Genomic DNA, 21,820 nt, shown 5'->3' on the forward strand with positions numbered 1-21,820 from the left:
TGCGTTGGAGTTCAGCACAGAGCCTGCTTAAGATGCTTTCTTTCCCCCTCTGCCCCTCTCCCTCACTCTCGCACTCTCTCTCTCTAAGAGAAAAATAAAAAGAGTATTTTAAACATCACTTCCTCCCGCCTCTTACCCTACGAGTTTCAAACTCTGCTTCTTTCAACTCTCAGGGACCTCATGATACTTCCTTTCATGCCCCAGATGCTGCATTGTCTTGAGTTTAGCTCCGTTTCTCAGCTGAGTTGCCCAAGATTTCACTACAGCTGCCAGAGCTGCCCCACTGCTCTGCTTCTTTAAGACTGGCTCTTTAGGCCAATGCGGACAAATGGACAGACACACATGCTCCGCTCTACTGACAGGGGCATCCTCGTGTGTTCCCAGTGACCTCGGCTCAGAAGGCTGCTGAGCCACAGAGACTAATGCAAACCAGGCCTTGAGGGTTGGATTTCAGTCCAGGCAGTAGTTTCAGATAAAGTTCTGCATTTTAGCAACCCTGAAATTCTTACATCTACCTTTAGCAATTTAACTTCTAACTCGGTGAAACTGACTGCCTTTGCATATTTCCTCATGCACTTTTAAAGGCTAGCTTAGGAATTAATAGGATTAAGAATAAGGCTTCCAAAAGCGTGAATATCTTATGAAAGACAAAATTAGGTTAGGGAGAAAATAGAAGCCTAACAAACAGAGATAATGTCTCAGTTCTCTCCAATATTCTGAATGCATACGTTGCTCAAATGTTTATTAAAGATGTTAATGTCAAAGAGATTAGTTATAGGCTCAAATAACAATTCATAAAATAACCTGAGTCCAATTTTTCATGAACTGTATCAAAATACCTCGAGACTTCCTGTAACACACTGTAGATGATGCCTATTTGAAAGTGCACAAAAAAAATAATTTCCCATTCATATTTCCTGAAGAAATATGATTTATAAGTGCAAACTAAAACAGCAGATACTCATTTTAAACCTATTATAATTGATGATTTATTAAGGATTGCTACACTCTGAAATAAAATGTTGTATTAATTAATTACATTTCAAAGAACTTTTTTTTTCTCTACATTCAGTGGATCAGAGAAGACTGCTGAAAAGTAACGTATATGTATACCAGATCATCCCACTGCACACCTTAAACTTACACAATGTTACATGTCAACTATATCTCAATAAACTGGGGGTAGAGATGCTTTCAAATACTTTTAAACACCCAAACCATTACCAGTTGGTTGGGTTCTTTTAAAGAAGGAAAGAAGAAGAAAGGGAAGAAAATTTAAAAGAACCTACACTAGCGAGGGAAGCAGGAACAAACAGGAAGGTATTATGGGGAGAGTTGCAAAACGGAGAGTTCTCTTGGGGATAATCCTAGCACTCTGTAACTTTCAGGTTAAGTCTCCCCACCTCCCGCTGCCACCATGGGGCAGCGCGGGGTGGGGGTGGGGCGCTGACATAGGAGAGGGGGCCGTGACAGGACACGCACAAGGCATGTGACACTTGTGCAGGGGTACCCATATGCGGGGTGCTGCAGGGACGAGGGTCACCCCCCGGGCGTCCCACCCGAAGTCCTGCCCTGGCCACCCTTCCTGGTGCATCGCTGAATCCCGTGCCCTCATGTTTTTAGAGGCACAACTGAACATACAGGAATCAACAGGGCAGGGCAAGGTCCCGGTTACAGTTACCTTGCTTTACTTTCTCAATCCTCAGGGGACATTTACTCTAGCGTGAACCTGGAAAACCCTTAAGCGTGTATTTTTCTGAGTTTATTTGGCTTTTAGAACTCTAATGCAACACACCTCTGTGAACCACGTGGTCAAGTATGCATTCTTTCGTTTTATCGACTCCGAAAGTCAGGAGTGCCCTGTCTGCCTGGTGTGGTGTCAACTCTCACAGATCGAGTCCTGAGAAGCTATGGTTTGGGACACAGGCTCTGGTGCCGGACTGCCTGTATTCCAGCCCAGCTCTGCTTCTTTTTGGCTGTGTGACCTCGGGCAAGCTAGGTAACCTCTCTGGGCTTTAGTTTCCTCATCCATAAAATGGAATAACTATAGTGTCAACCCCATAAGCTTGTTGTGGGGAGTAACTCATTTAGCATCATAAGTACTAGAATTGAATCCGGCACTTAGTTGAAGGTTTAACTAGTAAAAGAGAAACATACTAACTCATAAGTAAGGTCCAAGAGAAGACTTCACACAATGGGCTTTACAGGGAGACTGTGTCATTTTTGTGGCTTCAGTCCATCTCTGTCATTTCTTGTGGTCAGCACTCTGAGGATAGAATGAGCCAATCACTTTATGGCACAGTACATTTTCGCTTCATCTATAACACTAGGTGGATTCCTTATCATGTTTGAGGTATCATCAAAAGTTCCCATTAAATGGGGGCACTTGGATGGCTCAGTCAGTTAAGTGTCCGACTCCTGGTTTCGGCTCAGATCATGATCCCCACAATGGGCTCTGTGCTGACAGCGCAGAGCCTGCTTGGGATTCTCTCTTTCCCTCTCTCTCTGCCCCTCCCCTGCTCACACTGTCTCTGTCTCTCTCAAATAAATAAACTTTACACTTGATCTTAGCCAAAAGGCCGAGAAGCGATCAAATAAATAAACTTTAAAAAAAGTTCCCATTAAAAAGTAACTTAAGGAAGTAGGTAGGTTTGATTCTGTGGACAAAGACTTTGAGAAAATAAGTATTTCAAAATATGTGCTGTCACCTTTTGTTGCTTAAAGAGTATTTTCATATCAAAATTAGGAAAGTCCTAGGGAATGGTGTGACTACAGACCACAAAATGCTCTTTATTTTTAAAAATGTTTCCGGTGGTGTCTTTGGCAGCCAAAGATGGAGGAGGGGCGGTTAATTCAACAAGTTGCTGCACTCATTAATTCACCAGCATGTACTAAGCCAGTGCTGTGAATCTGATGCTGCTGGGTGCTGGGGATGTGAAAAACTTCCTGCCCTGCCAATGGGAAGCTCACTGCACTGGAGGAAGCAGCCATGCAGGGACCGTGGCGCGGCCATCAGGTTAAACACCACAAAATAGATTTGCAACAGTTCTTTCGTTGACACTGGGGGCACGCTGCTGAGCCTAGGGGTACCAGGCTGGGCCAGAATGACTCTTTCTTCAAAAAGTAAGTGGGAGTTCAATGTTGATAGCAGCACTCTCAACAATAGCAAAATTATGGAAAGAGCCCAAATGTCCATCAACTGATGAATGGATAAAGAAGATGTGTATATATATACACAATGGAATACTACTTGGCGATGAAAAACCATGAAATCTTACCATCTGCAACAACATGGGTGGAACTGGAGAGTATTATGCTAAGTAAAATAAGTCAGAGAAAGACAGATACCATGATTTTATTCATATGTGGAATTTGAGAAACTTAATAGAAGACCATAGGGGAAGGGAAGGAAAAATAAGATACAAACAGAGATGGAGGCAAACCATAAGGGAATCTTTTTTTTTTTTTTTAACGTTTTTTATTTATTTTTGGGACAGAGAGAGACAGAGCATGAACGGGGGAGGGGCAGAGAGAGAGGGAGACACAGAATCGGAAACAGGCTCCAGGCTCCGAGCCATCAGCCCAGAGCCTGACGCGGGGCTCGAACTCACGGACCGCGAGATCGTGACCTGGCTGAAGTCGGACGCTTAACCGACTGCGCCACCCAGGCGCCCCCATAAGGGAATCTTAAATACAGAGAACACACTGAGGCTTGATGGAGGAGAGAGGTGGGGGTGGGGGGGAGAAATGGGTGATGGGCACTGAGGAGGGCATTTGTTGGGATGAACATTGGGTGTTGTATATAAGTGATAAATCACGGGAATCTACCCCTGAAGTCAAGGTTACACTGTGTGTGAGCTAACTTGACAGTAAATAAATTTAAAAGGAAGGAAGGGAGGGAGAGAGGGAGGGAGGGAGGGAGGAAGGAAGGAAGGAAGGAAGGAAAGAAGGGAGGAAGGAAGGAAAGAAGGGAGGAAGGAAGGAAGGGAGGAAGGAAGGGAGGGAGGGAGGAAAGAAGGAAGAAAGGAAGGAAGGGAAGAAGGAAGGGAGGGAGGAAGGAAGGGAGGAAGGAAGGAAGGAAGGGAAGAAGGGAAGAAGGAAAGAAGGGAGGAAGGAAGGAAGGGAGGAAGGAAAGAAGGAAGGAAGGAAGGGAAGAAGGGAGGAAGGAAGGGAGGAAGGAAGGGAGGGAGGAAGGAAGGAAGGAAGGGAGGGAGGGAGGAAAGAAGGAAGGAAGGAAGGAAAGAAGGAAGGGAGGAAGGAAGGAAGGGAGGAAGGAAAGAAGGGAGGAAGGAAGGAAGGGAAGAAGGAAGGGAGGGAGGAAGGAAGGGAGGAAGGAAGGAAAGAAGGGAGGAAGGAAGGAAGGAAGGGAAGAAGGGAGGAAGGGAAGAAGGAAAGAAGGGAGGAAGGAAGGAAGGAAGGAAGGAAGGAAGGAAGTGAGAGTTAACTAAGAAAAAGTGGAAGAGGGAGACTCCAGGTGGACACAAAAGCAAGACTAAGTGGCGTACTCAGAAATGGCAATTAGTGCCGTGAACCCGAATCCCAGGAAGGGCTAGGGGTCTGATCACAAAGCGTCCCACCAAGAAGCTTGAACGTCACTCTGAAAGCCGTGAGAAGCGAAGAAACACTGGGGTAACATGAGTCTCTCCGGTGTTTGGATGGAGACTCGTTTCTGCGCTATTTAGCACAACCTAGTTTGTAAACCTTATTTGTACGAGGCACACAGGAATTGCTTGAAAGATAATAATCAGTACCAGGAAAAGTAAAGGAGAGAGGGAAACTATTTACAGAAAATGTAACGTGAACTACAACGCCCCGTTCCCATTCAAAAAGATGCTATGGAATGCTTGGCTTCAGGGCTCACTGAAGCAATGAATGACGATACCTCTCTGGGCATAAAACGTCAAGAAAGTGTTCAGTTGCGGCTTTGACTCAACAAAATGAATCCGTTTGTCTCTCTGGTGTTCTTCAACCCATGTATATTGGGGAAGACCAGCGATGTACGTTGTAAAATAGTTTTGAAATAGTGACCTGCTCTCTGTTGACACTGTTTCACCCAATTCGCCTTTATCTTTTCCAAGACAGCAATGTCTGAAAATCGTCCTAAACATGAGGAGGATTCATTACTGTTCAAGTAGCTGACAGAAGTGTGTCCAAACAACAGGGAAAACATGTGGTGGGGGATGAGACCGAGCAGCACTGAGCGCAAATTTTATATTTGATTTTGTTCTAACAAGATCGTCATATGGTGTATCTCACCAGGGAAATGCAGTAATTTGATTCAAAAGAAACTCAGACATGAATCCCAATAAAAAAGCAAACATGCTGAATTGGACAGAAAATGGCAGGTTGTCATCACAGAGTGGATCAGGGATCTCGGGAGAAAGACCGAGCAGAAAGGGCAAGTTTGTTTACATTGCTGCCGAAGAGGAACTGTTCTTTTTCCCAGCAAGCAAAGAGCCGTCTGTGCTCACCCCTCGGGGGAAAATCTGTGGGTTTTCTGTGCCAAAAATAGGAGAAAGGAGATAGCTGTGCACAAGGATCCCAAGGTAGGACTGAGCCATCCTGCCCCTGCAGACGTGGGGCTTTAGCAGCTGGAGTCAAGGTGACTCTGCTGTTCCTCCCTGAACCTACAGGCCCCATCCTAGACATGGCTTTCCTGGGCCCTGTCACTTACTGAGCTAGCAGCATGCTCCTTACTGCCACAGAGAGCCTCCCTGGGGACCCCGTGGGGTTGGAGAGCGAATTTCTATCCCTTTGGGGATCCAAGCAGGAAGGACATTAACCTTATGGAGGACCACAGTCATTTAATTCTGAGAGAGCACATTTTGCTATCATTATAAAATTAAGATAAAGGAAGGACAGCAATTTAAAACTACTCCCAGATAGGGCGTCCTGAAAAACACAGATGGTACTGTTTCGTTAGCTAATAATCAATATTGCTCTGGGGCACCAAAATTTATTTTCCAATTACTGGAGCTAAAACTTATAAACCTAAGTAACTCTTTGCAGCCTGCTCTGGAAATGAAAATCAGTGTGTACATATATATCTAAATCTGTTTAGGAAACTATTATTCTCACCCCCACCTACCTCTCTCCTATATATTTCTCAAGTTGTACGAGCACTGGTTTTTAATTTTATAATTGAACATGGAAAATGTTTTTCAGCTCAATTGAAACTGGGAAATTGAAGATGTTATGCTAAAATCTACAGGCTGAAGTACAGCCTATGCATTTATCTCCTTTTAAGGCTTTAAAACGAAATGTATGGATTGGATATTTTCCCCTCTCATCCTCCCCCCCCCCTTTTATCTGACTAAAATAGCTGATTTTGTTACGTGGAAGCACAACGTTAACATTTGATGCTTTTCTTCCAAGTTGTGGCCAAGTTCAGAAGGAAGTCTCATTAAACACCTCAGTTGCCCTTCAAAGTCCGTTTTTTGCTAACTTGCCTCCCACCTCAGGGAAGCCAAAGAAACCTAACAGAAAACCACCCCGTGAAAACCGCCCACAGTCTGTGGACATTGCGGTTATAATTCCTTGATCAGGTTTAGATGTCCCTTAGATTGGAGGCGCCCTTGGCTGGGAAGACAGATGTGGATCCTTTGAGGGGACAACCAAAGAGTGGGGGAGATCAGCCCTCCCTGGTGGTGCCTGTCTCTCCCCTGCTGGAGGTTGGTTGGCATAGGGAGAATTATACATACTTCTAGAAAAGTTTTAAGACCAGTGCGCATCAGCGTCTTTGTTGGGTTTTGAAAACAGAGGCAGGGGCAGGTGGAATAAAAGCTACTGTGTGTTACTTAGCTGACAGAACCATTGCCTGGCACGGCTGGTCCATGCTTCTGTGAGCAGTCCAGGGTGGAGGCACCCCCTCCCCGCTCACCTCCAGCCCACGCACTTTTCAGATGTGCTTTTCAGTTCCCGTTTCATATTCGGAGGCACCAGCTGAGTCAATCAATTGCCACAATCAGTGCAGGTTATTTTCTGTTCCACAGGATACAAAACAAACAAAGCAAAACCATTGAAAGCTTAAGGATGGGGAGTCGGGGGAAGCATTGGCAAGCACTGTAAATGCATTAAGAATCACAACAGCTGTGCCTCCGATGGCTGTAGCAGCCAAGTGAGTTTTGACATGTTTTTTCCTTTAATTATTACGGTGATGCTCAGCCGGTCCACAAGAAAATGATAAAAAACTTCTATCTGAAATTCTGAAGCTGCTTCAAGCTATTTGGGACAAGAGGACTGCATGTGTTTATAGATCCTGTCTTAATAGATAAAAGTTTCTGCGTACTTTTAAATAATGCAATAGAGAGGGTTGATTTTAGTGGGAGTACTTGGTTTATTTTCTTCTAAACCGTGACTCGAAAAGGGTCTGTTCTATTTGTCGCATGCTTCATGTTGCCACACTTGCTTTCAGGACCTCGTATGCGTAACCTGGTTTTTTAAATTCAGTTGCCTTTTTCCCGTACCCCTGATAATATCATGTACAAGCTCAAACCTCAGAAAATTTGACTAAAAATTGTTATTTCCTGTGATTCTGCCTCACCGCTCCCCCATGAAAGTTGATGGTGGTAGACATTTGCCAGTTTTGTTAGAAGCGCCTCTGGTCAACTGTCTGGTTTCCCATTTGGAAGCTCGTTGTTAGAATTTTCTTTTCTACCCTGGGAGAAGTTGAGTACCTTTCCCACTTGTTAACATGCTTTTAGTGTCAGATGCCATTAGTTGCAGGACCCGTCCCAGAAGGGGCTGTAAATGTGCATGTGTCCTAGCTCTCACTGACCTCACGGGTGTCAGAATCAGTTGGATGGAGTCACCACCCACTAACTCGGTCTAGCTCGGTCGTCATTGCCCACTCCCTCACCCTTACGTCCACATCAGCAGGTTACAAGTCCTGAATGCTTACCCTCCCTACCATTCCGACATCCAACCCTTCTTCTGCAACCCCACTGCCTGGTCCTCATGTCTTGTGTGAACCATCACAAGAGTCCCCTAACTTGTCTCTCTTCTTCTCTCCTCTGCAGTCAACCTTCTTTGTAAAACACACGTGTTATCACATTTGATGCTCAAAACTGTGCTGTGGGTTCCTTCCGTAAATTAGAAACTCCTCAGCGCAGTAGTAGGACCTCCACGACATGACGTCAGCCTGCATTTCAGGCTTTAGTTTTACCTGCAGGCACTTTGCACCATGTGCCTTACGATCATTTCTCACACTCCCAAGTACTTCCGTGTCTCTGGGTGGTGCTTCACCTTGTGGCCCCTGCTTAGAGTGACTTCCAGCTCCTCCTTCATGTACCTGATGCCCTCAGACCCAATTCAGATATTACCTCCTCCTGCCACTTTCCTGGATCTCCCAATCAGAAACAACCAGACCCTCCATAGTCTCCTATCTCTGAGCTCAAGTAACATAGTAGGTGACATACTAATTGATAATACAGTGGGCAATATATTAACTGATAATGTGGCAGGCTATATATTAATTGACTTATTCAGTAGATAGTTGACAAATACTGCTAAATGGAAGTTACATTATATTTGCTAAATTGATTTCTGTGTGTTTAAACACATACACCCTTAGAAGGGAAGATTAAATTAAGGGTGGATAAAATTATGACAAAATAGGGGCGTCTGGGTGTCTCAGTCGGTTAAGCATCCGACTCAGGTCATGATCTCATGGTTTGTGAGTTCAAGCCCCATGTCGGGCTCTGTGCTGACAGTATGGAGCCTGCTTGGGATTCTCTCTCTCTCCCCGCCCCTCTCCCACTCATGCTCTCTCTCTCCCTCCCTCTTTCTCTCTCTCAAAATAAACAAACTCAAAAAAAAAAAAAAGAATGATGACAACATATATGCTCACAGTGATTTAAATCATCATATAGGATTGAGCGAATTAGCAACAGCCAACCAGAAAAAAATTGTGCTGACCAAGTAGAACCAGTAACCAATTATTTAAAACTAGTACCAATGGACATGGTTCCAGCTGTTCATTTCACTCACTGAATGTCAACCATGTGTTTAAAAATTTTAGAATGAATATTTGTGACCCTTGTTTGCTTGAAATTTCTTATTTAATTTAAATAGAAATAATGTTGGGGTGCCTGGGTGGCTCAGTCGGTTAAGCGTCCGACTTCAGCTCAAGTCATGATCTCACAGTTCGTGGGTTCGAGCCCCACGTCGGGCTCTGTGCTGACAGCTCAGAGCCTGGAGCCGGCTTCAGATTCTGTGTCTCCCTCTCTCTGTTCCTTCTCCTGCTCGCAATCTGTCTCTCTCTCTCTCAAAAATAAATAAAGATGAAAAAATAATTAAAAATAAATAAATAGAAACAATGTAGGATTATTTAGGTGAGACTTTAACATTACTATTCCAAGAGAGATACTGTATATCATCATACAAAGTTTCAGAGCTCATAAAAGCAATTTGTGTTTCCATGGACATATTTCATCTGGGAGCAAGGTTTTGAGGGGTAGACTTTTCATAAAGTCTTACTTGCTCTTAGCGTTTTGATGATGATGTTGATGGTACCTGCCTCTAATACCTAATGTGTTCAGTACCGTACAGAGATTCACGTGCACACACACACACACACGCATGCGCGCGTGCACAGGGATATTTCTAACCACAAAGCTATTACATTATTATACCCATTGTACAGATGAGGAAATGATGTCAAAAGGCCATGCTGCTATTGAATGGTAGAATTTATCCCATGTCTGTTGACTTTAAAGCCTGTGTTCTTTCCATTGTGCCAATCCCTTCCTCCTGCAACACCACAGAGCTACAAACCTATGGAAATTAACCTTGTGTTTTATTGCTATGACTTGTGATTTCATGGCAGGAGTGTTGTTTTTCCTCTCTGTGGTTTTGTTTGCTTTGAAGTGTTCTGTCCTTTGGCAGAGGACCCATCCAGCCCTGGGGTCCCTTTGTCTGTGCCAACGCTGATACGTTTCAGCATTTCGGCAGCAGCAGATGCTACCCATTAATCTCGCTCAGTGCCCAGATCGGAGAGTGAGGTCACTCCAGCATTGCTCTTCTCCTGCTCTAGTTTTTTGTTGTCAGGAAAATACAGGAGACTCATCCTGTAGATACCAGCCAGCCTGGCTCATTGGAAATTCACCAGGACCAGTTATAAGCTAAAATCAAGCTACAGCCTTGGAGAGCATGGATTCTATATGCTGCTTCCCTCGATTATTACTGCCAACCAACCCAGTAGAGGGAAGAAGGGAGGGAGAAAATGAATGTGTGAACTTGAGCTGTGTGTGAAAGCCCAGGGTCTTCTAAAAGATCCCTTCTGAAAGGTGTTAAATTTCTTTTCAATGAGATGATACAACGCAAGGATGACAGTGTTGTTAACTGGATTTCTGATCTCCAGGCGGAACCAACACCTTTAAGCTTTGACTGAATGATACAAAAAATAACTAGTTGGAAAATCAATCATTTTTTCCAAACAGTACTGCTGTGTAGTAGAAAGGACAATAGATTGGCAAGCAGAAGACTTGGGTCCCCAGTCTTCAACCTGTCATGTCGCTGAAGAGTCTACTGAGACAGACCCTAATGCTGGACCCTTGAGCAAATCACTCAACTTCCCTGAAGCAGCCCAGTCAGTTGTGAACACCAAGTGCCCACTAATGTGATATTAGTGATCCCCTCAGGGATGCCAGACTTCCCTCTTGGTTGACATGTTTCCACGGATGGGATTTTTTCCAGCGGGCACACTGAGAGCCACAGGCTGGCGGTCACTGCTGTGTAGAGTGCCAGCACTCAGGATCCACAGGTCATTCTCTGGCTCTCCCTTGCCAATGGTGAATTTATTCAGTATTTCTGAATGGGGTGGTTTCCTTCCCGATACGAACTTTCTACCTTTTCCTCCCCTCCATTCCTCCAACTCAGCCCCTTGCCAGTCTCACTTCTAAACCCCATCCCATCTCCAAAACACTAAGAACTCTGACATGAGAGGGTATGCTAATAATATCAGTACACTATTTTTGTATGAAGCCATCACAATGTCTGAAATGTGTTTACAATCGTAATTCCAATCTTTCTTTAATCCCCACTGTCCCAGTGTTTAAGGATCATGAATAATAAGGAAATCTACAGAGTAAATGTTTCGAATTACTTAATTTATTCCACATTTCATGTGGTATAAACTCACATTATTGTTACATGTATTATTCAGACCAAAATATAATATTGAATGAGAGCCCATAATCTTTTCGACCTGCCGTATCACTAAAAAGAAGGTAAAAGTGCTGACTTCTCTGATTTCTTCTTTTGAATCTTTTGAAATAAAAGAAGTTCCACATCCGTATTGAAATTCGCCCATATTACTCAGTATCTTATGCATTTAAAAAACTTCTCACTCCTTTTATCTTTTATTGTTTCCCTTTAGGGATACATGGAAAATCTTTTATCTGTTTACTTTTGGGAAATTATACAAGAGATACTGAACAATTATAATGTAGTCAGTGTTAATTATAAATATGCAGTATATGTTTTTATATGATTGTATTTATGTGCTTTGGGTAATGATGTGTTTTCCAGTTCTAAGGCCAAAGTATTTCACTTGGCTGATCACTACATGTATTTTAAGCTTACTTCTTGAAACATGAAGAGAATATACTATAAATCCAATTAACATAATTTATCTGCCTAAAGAGAACACTTGCTTTTATTTTTTTCTCCATTTTAATGATGAAAAACGTTTGGAGGAGACACACTAACAAAATATGCTTTTAAAGGTTTCCAGGTCCCGATTTTATTGTTATTGTTGGTTTCCTTTAAAAGCAACACATAATTTTTGAAAGAAATTTGGAAACGTACAACAAGTGTAAAGGGAAAAAAAAGATAATAAAAATCACCCATAAACCCACTATTAATTTTCAGTACATTTTCATCCAATATTTTAATGCATTAAAATCATTATATAGTTTCATACCATGTTTTCCCACTTACTATTGTATTACAAATGTTTCCTATGTCTTTGTCTTGAACACTGCTCTGAGTTATTCTGTGCATTTACTGCCATTATTTTCTATAGATAGATTCCCATAAATGGAATTACTGGTTCAAAGTGTATAAGGTGCCCGGCACCTAGGTGGCTCCCTTGGTTAAGCATCTGAATCTTGATTTTGGCTCAGGTCATGATCTCACAGTTCATGAGATCAAGCTCTGCACCAGGCTCCTTGCTGAGTATGAAAGAGCCTACTCGGGATTCTCTTTCTCTTTCTCTCTCTGCCCCTCCCCCAAGTGCGCGCGTGCGCTCTCTCTGTCTCTCTGTCTCGCACTCTGTCTCTGTCTCTCTCTCAAAATAAACTTAAAAAAAAGTGTATAAGGTGTGGGGCACCTGGGTGGCTCAGTTGGTTGAGTTTCTGACTTTAGCTTAGGTCATGATCTCACAGTTTGTTAGTTCGAGCCCTGCGTCGGTCTGTGTGCTGACAGCTCAGAGCCTGGAGCCTGCTTCACTTTCTGTGTGTGTGTGTGTGTGTGTGTCTCTCTCTGTCCCTCCCCCACTCACACTCTGTCTCTCTCTCAAAAATAAATAAACATTAAATTTTTTTTAAACGTGTATAAGGTGCTTAAGGTTCTTAATACATATTGACAACTTGCTTTCCAGAAAGGTTTGTACCAAATCACATTAATCATCAACAGTCTCCAAGAATGCTTGAAGAATGCTTACTTCAACCCACCTGCACTACAATGAGCAATAGTCAGTTTCATTTTATTTTATTTTTATTTTATCGAGCCTGACGTGGGGGGCTCAAACTCACAAACCATGAGATCATGACCTGAGCTGAAATCAAGAGTCAGACGCTTAACCGACTAAGCCACCCAGGCATCCCAATCAGTTTTTATTTAAAACAAATTTTTTTTAATATTTATTCATTATTGAGAGACAGAGACAGAGCATGAGCAGGGGAGGGGCAGAGAGAGAGGGAGACAGACAGACAGACAGAATCTGAAGCAGTCTCCAGGCTCTGAGCTGTCAGGGAGGCTTGACACAGGGCTCGAACCCATGAACCACGAGATCATGACCTGAGCCAAAGGCAGACACCTAACTGACTGAGCCACCCAGGCACCCCAGTCAGTTTTTATTTTTAATCCTTGCCAGTTTGACAAGCGAAAAAAGAGTATCTCATTATTGTTGCATTTGAAACTAAATATGTCTTCATATGTTTACTGGCCATTTGAGAATTTTCTTTTGTGAATTGTTCATATCCTTTTGCCTCTTTTTTTCACCAGCATGTTCAAGTCTTAGTTACTGACTTGTAGGAGCTCTACTATGGCCTACCTTGTTCTTCTTTACAAATGTGTTGGCAGTCCTTAGGCTTTGTGCTTCCATAATCTGCAGATCACCTTGCCCAGGAAAAATGTGGACGTTTATACAGTTGGCTTCATGAAGAATTCTGTATAATTTTGTTTGGAATTGCATAGGATCTATTTGTCAATCTTGGGAGAATTGAACTCTTGGCAATACTAGATTTTCCTATTTGTTAATATGGCTTGTATCTCTGTTTATTTGGGTCTTTTATATTTTTTAGTAAAGTTTCAAAAAGTTCTCCATACAATCTTTTACATCTATTAGTTGTTTGTACTTTTTTGTTATGGCAGTAGTATAGTATCTTTCAAAGTTACATTTTCTTTTAATTGAAAGTATATAGAGTATATGCATAAATATATAGAGGTGTATGTGGGTGTGTATATATGTTTATGTATACAAACACACACCCAAACACACACACACACACACACACACACACACACACACACACACTATTGCCTTTTGTATATTGCTTCTGTGATTTTTCAGCTATCTTTATTTCAATCATTTGTCTGTAGATTATTCCAGAATTTTCTGTGCGGAAATCATGCCAACTCTCATTAATAACCATGTTTCTTTTTAGTCCTTATACATCTTATCTATTTTTTTTCTTGTTTATAAAGCTGACTAGCATATTCAGTACAACATTGAATAAAGCTTAGGTTGGTAAGCATCATTGTCTCAGTCCTGATTTTAAGAGGAAATTCTTGTGATGATTAATAATTAGTTGTGATTAGGTTAAGGATATTGCCTTCCATCCCTGATTCGTTATTATTTACCATAGATAAATATTGAATTTGATAGAATGTCTTTCAGCATTTATTAAGATCTAAAATAATTACTTGATTTCTTTAATATGTTAGTGTGATGAGTTCGTTAATATAATTAATATCCTAATATTGAACCAACTCTTCATTCATGGAATAAACCTAACTTGGCCATGATACGTATGAAACATTGCTGAACGCTGTTCGCTAGGGATTTTTGCGTCTGTGTTCACAAATAAGACTAACCCCTTATTTATCCTTCTTCAATTTCCGTTTTTACATTTTAGAATGAAGAGTATAGCTACTTTTTTAAATGAATGGGCTAGCACTCCGTATTTTTTTTTGTAAGATTCAAATTATCATTAAAATATTTTTTTAAGTTTATTTATTTATTTTGAGAGAGAATGTGAACAGGGGAGGGGCAGAGAGACAGGGAGAGAGAGAATCCCAAGCATGCTCTACACTGTCCGGGCAGAGCCCAACATAGGGCTCAAACTCCTACACCGTGAGATCGTGACCTGAGCCAAAATCATGAGTTGGATGCTTCATCGACTGAGCCACCTAGGCGTCCCCAAATTATCTTTAGAAGTAGCCTGTAGTAGTGACTAGATTCGGCATTTTCCTCTTGGTAAAATTTTAATTAATTTTTCAATAGTAATACATTCATAGGAATTTGTGCATTTTGTCTAACTTTGTTATGTAGAGGCATGTATCTGTTAATATTTTATGATCTTTTTAATTCGTACTCTTGTTCCTTTTTTTCTTTTTTCATTACTAATGTTTATTTGCACCTTCTGTTTTTCTTGTTTCTTGAATATTCTTGCCAGAGATTTGTTAGTTTTATCATTAGCCTTTTCAAAGAACTAACTTTTGGCTTTGTTGATTTTGGATATTGCATTTTTAAGGATTTCCTCTGTTCCTGCTCTTTATTAATTTCCTTCTACTTTCTTGGAGTTTATTTTGCTTTTATTCTTAAACAGAGTGTGAAGCACATAAATTTTCTATCTTTTTTCTAATGTAAGCATTTATTTAAGGCTATCATTTTTTCCTGAAGAGTTGAGTACTGTGATCATCGAGTATTATCCCTTTAATTTTTTTAAATTTTCATTACCATTTCTTCTTTGACCCATAAGTTATTTAGAGCATGTGGGTGCATGAGTATGTGTTTTATTTATCAGTGCACAGGAAATCTTTTTTGTTGTCTTTTTATTAATGATTCATAACTTAATTGCGCTATGGTCGGAGGAAATTCATCGAAATTTGTGGACGCTATTTAGAACGTTACACGTGGTTGATTTTCTTAACTATTTTATGTATTTTAACAACAGCATTGAGTGCAGTGCTCCATACAGTCTTCAGGTCAAGGCTTTTAGAAATTTTGTTCACATTTTCTGTACACTTACTAGCTTTTCACCTGTGCAACCTATTAGCTACTGAAAGAGGCATGTTAAAAGAAGGCATGTATTTTGCAGCTAAGCTCTCTCATAAATACAAGTTTAGAACTGTGGTCTCTTCCAAGTGAATTGAACATTTCATCATTAGTCTGTGATGTTACTGTCTTTCACAATACATTTGTCCTTACAGTTTATTTTGTCTGATTTCAATAGAAGTATGCCAGCTTCCTTCTAATTAGCATTTTCCTGTATATATCTTCAACCTTTCTATTTAAATAGCATAGAGCTGTATTTTATTATGTCAACCCAGCCTTACGCTTTTACCTTTACACTCAACCAGTTTACCACTTAGTACAGCTTTAATTTGTTGTGCACCCTGATCTATATGCGAATTCCTTTCCATCACCTTGTTTTGTGACTTACGTTTGTTGTACTTCGTCTTACACATCTTCCCCCCCATCAGCTTTCTTTGCCTAGCTTTAATTCACTGCAATTTTATTTGTCTCATTCTATTTTTACTCTACTAGTTTGAAAATTACATACTGTCTTCTCGTTTTATTAGTCACTATAGAAATTTGAGCATGCATATTTAAGTTTCAAAATCTAGGGTGCATGTAATCGTTTAACCTTATCCTCATCAATCTCTTTCTTCTCCTCTAACTATCTCATGGTAAGGAAATACCTGACAACCAAGATTACCTGGGATTTGGAGCATCTCCAGGTAGTATTTCTTTAATTTGTGCATTCATGCCCCCAGCAGGTGTTTACTAAGGACCCTCAAAGCTAGCCCCGAGGGTGAAAGAGATGAATAGATCTGGGTTTCTGTACTTAAGACAGTCCCTTTTTGTTTTTCCCTCTAGGAGTACCCAGGCACCTACCCTGGACTGCATATCTTCCTTATATCCTACAACCATGTTTTCAGCCTGGTTGTCACATAGTTCCAATGGCTGCAGGTTGCAAGGTGGCACGAGACAATTGCACATAGCAATATTGGCCGTGCCTCCCTTACGTCCTAGGCCTCTGCTAGCCTTTGCTGTTAGGTACTGATGACAACTGTCACACTTGACCGCCATCATATATTTTTTTCCATTATCAGAGGTGCTTTCTGCAGGAGCCTCATACGGCATTTCTCTCATCCGAGAGCAGACTCCTGACCTCTGTGCCCGCTGGTTTTGTTCCTCGCCTTTCCACGTAGGACATGCGTGTGAAACGAAGTGAACGGTCCTCATTTTCCTTTATCGCATGGATCGCTCCTGTCTTGATCATTTGTGTGAGCACCTTGCCAGCACAGTTTCCCTCCGTGGTTGCAAGGGTTTTGAAAAAAGGGATTATATGTTCCACCCCATGTGCTCAGTTACCCTTTCCCTTATGCCTCCCTGGGGCGCACCATTCGTCTTCCTCTCTCTCGTCACTGCCCCCAGCCAGGACCGCAGCCTGGGCCACAGTCCCCCACTGCAACTGCCATCCCTCCACCTCTTCCTTCCACTGCTCAGATCCTTGTCTACAAGCTCTCATTTTCTAACAAAATCGTCCTAGTGGGAACATCTTTATGGTCAGAGGCTGGAGGGAATCAGCAGCTGCAACAGTAATAGCAGGTGTATGTGGGTCTGTCACTCTTCGTGTTTGCAACTCGTGACTGCCTGTGTTTAAACAAAGCTGCACTCACGGTTCTTTCTTTTTTTTTATTTCTTTTTGCTTTTTGAGAGAGAGAGAGAAATAGAGCATGAGTGAGGGACGGCCAGAGAGAGAGGTAGACACAGAATCTGAAGCAAGCTCCAGGCTCTGAGCTGGACGCGGGACTCGAACTCACAAACCATGAGATCATGCCCCAAGCCGAAGTCGGCACTTAACCGACTGAGCCCCCCAGGCGCCCCATGGCTGCCTGTATTTAAACGGAATGCAGCTTGCACCCTAAGTCTGATGAGCAGCTAGGAGGAAAAAATGGAGCTGGATAAACTATTTAAAGTGAATGGAAAAGTACTTTGCTGAAGAGCCCCATATAGTTTGCCCATTTTCCTTCACCCTTCGGAAATTCCTCCGGACGTTAGTTTTGACTGCTGGCATTAGGTCCGGTAATGTTTCATTTCATCACCCAGCACTTGCACGGCAGGGCGACTGACCCACTCCCAGCGTGCCTGTAACCAATGTCACTGTGCTCCGAGCACCGGTGTCGCTGGCAGGTGGAGCTGGCTGCCATTGCTCACTGTCAGGCAGCTCCGTGCTTCGTTGGGGAGTAAATCTTTCGTGGAGCCTTCCGTGGTTTATGCTTTGTTCAGCGTCTCGATGTCCGATTGCTTGTCCAAATTTTTGTTTATAGCTTGGCACAGATCTTATTAATATTATTGACCTCTTCAACATTTTAGAGAGCATAGGGTGGGTTGGAGAACATGGAATTTGATCTATTTTGCACTAAATAAAAATTTTAAATTTATGTATTTGAGTTCAGCCATGATGACTGCATTGGTCAGATAATTTTAATGCTTTTTTTTTAAATGCCAATATTTGACATCAGTCTTCCCATAAAATAAACAAATGATTCTCTATAATTGCTTTTCCAGTGCTTTCCCCATTTGATTCTTTCCAATAGGTTTCCCTCCAAAATTGTTTGAGTAGTGGCTGTCATGATTCTTGTGAACTGGCAATTATGTCAAAACAATCTAATCAGTGCTTGAGCTGTGCTGGCATTGCTCTCGGAAGGCCATTTTTCACTGTGACATTCCTCTATGCATTTGGTAAATAATTAGACCTATAAACACTTTTCCCACAAGGACCCTCACAAATACCATTAGACATTCAGAACCTTGGGGACAGAACTTATGCACCATTATAAGTGCCAGAACACCCTGTTAAGCAAAGTTAGAAAACTTAAGGCAAGGGTAAATAATGGTCTAGAAGTTCTCTGCCCTCAGGAAATACTCTCGCAAGAGCTTGCATACATTATTAATCAAGGAAGAATTCATTGGGATTTTGATGGACATCAGATGCCATTCCAGCATCACGTGTTGAAGGCTCACTTGCAGGGTCTCCCCTTAATTTATGGGACATACGTGATTATCCTTCAGCCCGCAGTCATTGTGGAAAGCGTGTTTCTTCTGCAATCTGCAACCAGTAGACGCTGGAAGAAAGTGACTGCTTAAAAAATTAGTAGTAGATTTTAAAACTGTGAATAAGTAGCTAATAAAAATCAAAGCATCCTCTTTCAGATAGGTCCACTTGATTTATGAGGAGGTTAATAATAAGACTCTAATGGTTCCAAGAGTTTCTCATGTGTTCAGACCTTTGCAGGAAAGCAAATACGAAAGCAGGTAAGTAGAGAAATGGTTCTGATGTTTAGGTGAGGCTTAAATGAGGGCAGAATGTCTTAAGACCTCTCATCTCCCGGCATCCTCCGGTGCTGCCTTTTGCATGAGGGCGCTGCGATGTTTGTCCTTCTGGCACACCCCTCAAACCCTCCAACTCCTCATTTACAAAGGGAATTGATGTCTCCATCATAGAGCTGTCATGAGAATGGTGCTTGGTATACACATTTCTGTGAAAGCATAAATAGATTTTTTTTTACTGTGTTCCAAAACTGGGTCCCTCCATTCTTGGGTCACCGCCAGAACCACCTGGTCACCATCCCTAATTGAGTTAGTTGACAAGTCTTCTTTGTCTTGAATAATATGTCACCTCCTGAGATATTATTCACTCCCTCATGCTTAGCAACCTCCAGTGTCTGAGGTGCTAGGTGGTTCCGACCCCCCCATCAGTGAGCTTTGCCCCACCTCTCCTAGTAGCCTTTGTTCTGTAGTATAAATCTTCCACTCAGGTCAGATCACCTCCTCCCTTTCCCACATTGCCGCAGCTCTGTCTTCGTAGCTGGCATCACTTGCCTCTGCTTAAAGCCCACTTCTGTCTCCCCTCTCCCTTCCCAGATTCTTCTGGTTGGTTCTCTGAGGACCAGCTGGAGTCCCATCTCTGTGACACCTTCCCCCACCCACCCGTCAAGACCTCACAGATCTCTCCTTTCTCCAAACCTTTACCACAAGTGAGAGTCTGGGCCCTGTAATTTAGCCTCTATTTTCTGCTCTGCCCTGTTTGTTCTGTTTCATGAGTGTTAACACCTGAGCTGCATCTTCCCCGAGGATGAGGCCTCCTCCTTTTTGGTGTGTGTCTGCAGTGTCCAGCCCTCTGCATAGCACTTGGTAGCCACAGTGGTTGACTGTTCAGGGCGAGGAACTCTTCACAGTCATAACGATCGTCTTTTGTCAACACAGGCCCGTGATGCTGAAGTTTAACGACCTAATCAATATAATTTCATGGTTTTAGAAATCATTAGAAGCAGGTAGTGGGCATCTTCATGGTGGTGGTAAAACTAATCAACACTTTTATCATAATAGCAACTAACGTTAGTTGAGCATCAGCCATGGGCCAGGCAATGGACCAGGCATTTCCATGTATTATCTTACTTAGAGCTCCCCACACCCTCCTCACTATGGACATGGGGAACCCAAGGCCTAGAGAGTTCCATCTCTTACCCGTGTTGCAGCACTCATGGGAAGTGTGGAATTTGAAGCCAGCACAGCTTGCCCTAGGGCCCAGGCCAGCTTCTGACTACAGGAAGGAAGTAGAATCTCCTTCACCATCTCCCACATACTCTGGGCCTGTAAAACCTGAAGGGGTGGAGAAAAGGAGATAGTTAGAAAAGGGATTCTGTGTGCATCAGATACCCAGAATACTTGGCAACCTTCTTTTATTTTTTTAAAATATTTTTTAAATGTGTCTTTATTTTTGAGAGAGCACAGGGGAGCGGAGAGTGAGAGAGGGGGACAGAGGATCTAAAGTGGGCTCTGTGCTGACAGCAGAGAGCCCACTGGGGGCTCAAACTCACAAATTGTGAGCTCACAACCTGAGCCAAAATCGAAAATCAGACGCTTAACTGACTGGGCCATCCAAGCACCGCTTGGCAACCTTCTTTCAATTGTGAGTGGCAGGTCGCGATTTCCTGAAATATAAGCAAAAGGCAAGAAATGTTAGAAATTAAGTTTACTGACTGCGTGACTGTAGGGTATTGATTTAAGAATTTTTATCTTGCAAACTGATCTTGTTTTGTTATGTGTAGACACTTTGCACTTTATTTGAAAGTGTTGCAAGTCAGGCTTGAGTGTAGACTTGGCCCAGTCAACACCGAAGAGGCAATGTAGGAAAAGGCAAAGACAGGGAAGCGGGTTCATCCTTTGGTGCTGGTGGATGCATGTCCCCCTCAAAATGCTGTAATGCTTTTTCCAGTAAAGACAGTATGTGTGATCAAGTAAAGGAATGGTGGAAAGAAGACATGGAAATTATTTGTCAATGTTCAGTATAGAAACACGTTTCAAAAGCCCATCTCCCAATTATACAAACTTTCAGAATCTAACTAATTAAAATTCTCCAGGGTAAATGCAAAGCTTTCATTGATCAAGATTTTTAACAGCTTGCTGTTTTACCTGTGTGTGTGTGTGTGTGTGTGTGTGTGTGTGTGTGCGCGCGCACATATGTGTTTTTGTATTTTTAAAGTTCTCTTGGCATGGTGACCTGAAAAGTGTTCCACTGATTATCACAGGTATGCTACTAGAAGAACTACAGCTTTTAAAATCTTCTCTGTTTCTAGCACCGTAATTGCTTTTAAAGTATTCATATAACAATGATTCAAGTGGAAAAGCCAATATATTTTGTGTGCCTGTAACTTCACATGAGTAGGAAGAAAAGTAGGATATGAAAAGAAAAAACTGGGGCGCCCGGGTGGCTTAGTTGGTTAAGTGTCTGACTCTTGATTTCAGCTCAGGTCATGATCTCATGGTTCCTGAGATCAAGCCCCTTGAGACTGAGGTTCGAGACCGAGCCTGCTTGGGATTCCCTCCTCTTCTCTTTCTGTCCCTCCCCCACACATGCTCTCCCTCTCTCTCAAAATAAATAAGCTTTAAAAAAAAATTAAAAACTATGGAAAAACGTGAAGATGTCTGCACAGTGGGATTTTGGTTTCTTAATATAAAATACTTGGTTTTGGCATTCTGAATAGGTCGGACCCCATTATCTCTTTTTTGGCCATCCTCCTATATATGCTCAATCCACACTCCATCTGCAGTCTGAGAAGCCACCTAAATCAATGTCCAGTGGACCTAATGTTAGAAAGGCCTGGCGTCTTTGTAAAGATAATATTTATATAGCAGCCAAAGCTTCCTAAAAATTTTTATTTGGGGAGCAATGCAAAACCAAAAACACCTGCTATCTTCTGGGCTGAACTTTTGTCATATTTTACAGCAGCTAATTTCACTTGACTGCATAGTTCTAATGAAGGACGTTGTAGGATAAAAAGGAAGAGCTGAAATGCATAT

The 21,820-nt window shown here is 42.2% G+C and overlaps 1 protein-coding gene across 3 annotated transcripts in view; it reads left to right on the forward strand.

Annotated features, from left to right (window-relative positions):
- The window catches only part of PTPRM (protein tyrosine phosphatase receptor type M), a 790,291-nt gene that overhangs the window by 652,596 nt on the left and 115,875 nt on the right, over nucleotides 1-21,820 (forward strand). The window lies entirely within an intron of this gene.

Source organism: Panthera uncia (assembly GCF_023721935.1).
Source record: "Panthera uncia isolate 11264 chromosome D3 unlocalized genomic scaffold, Puncia_PCG_1.0 HiC_scaffold_8, whole genome shotgun sequence".
NCBI lineage: Eukaryota > Metazoa > Chordata > Mammalia > Carnivora > Felidae > Panthera > Panthera uncia.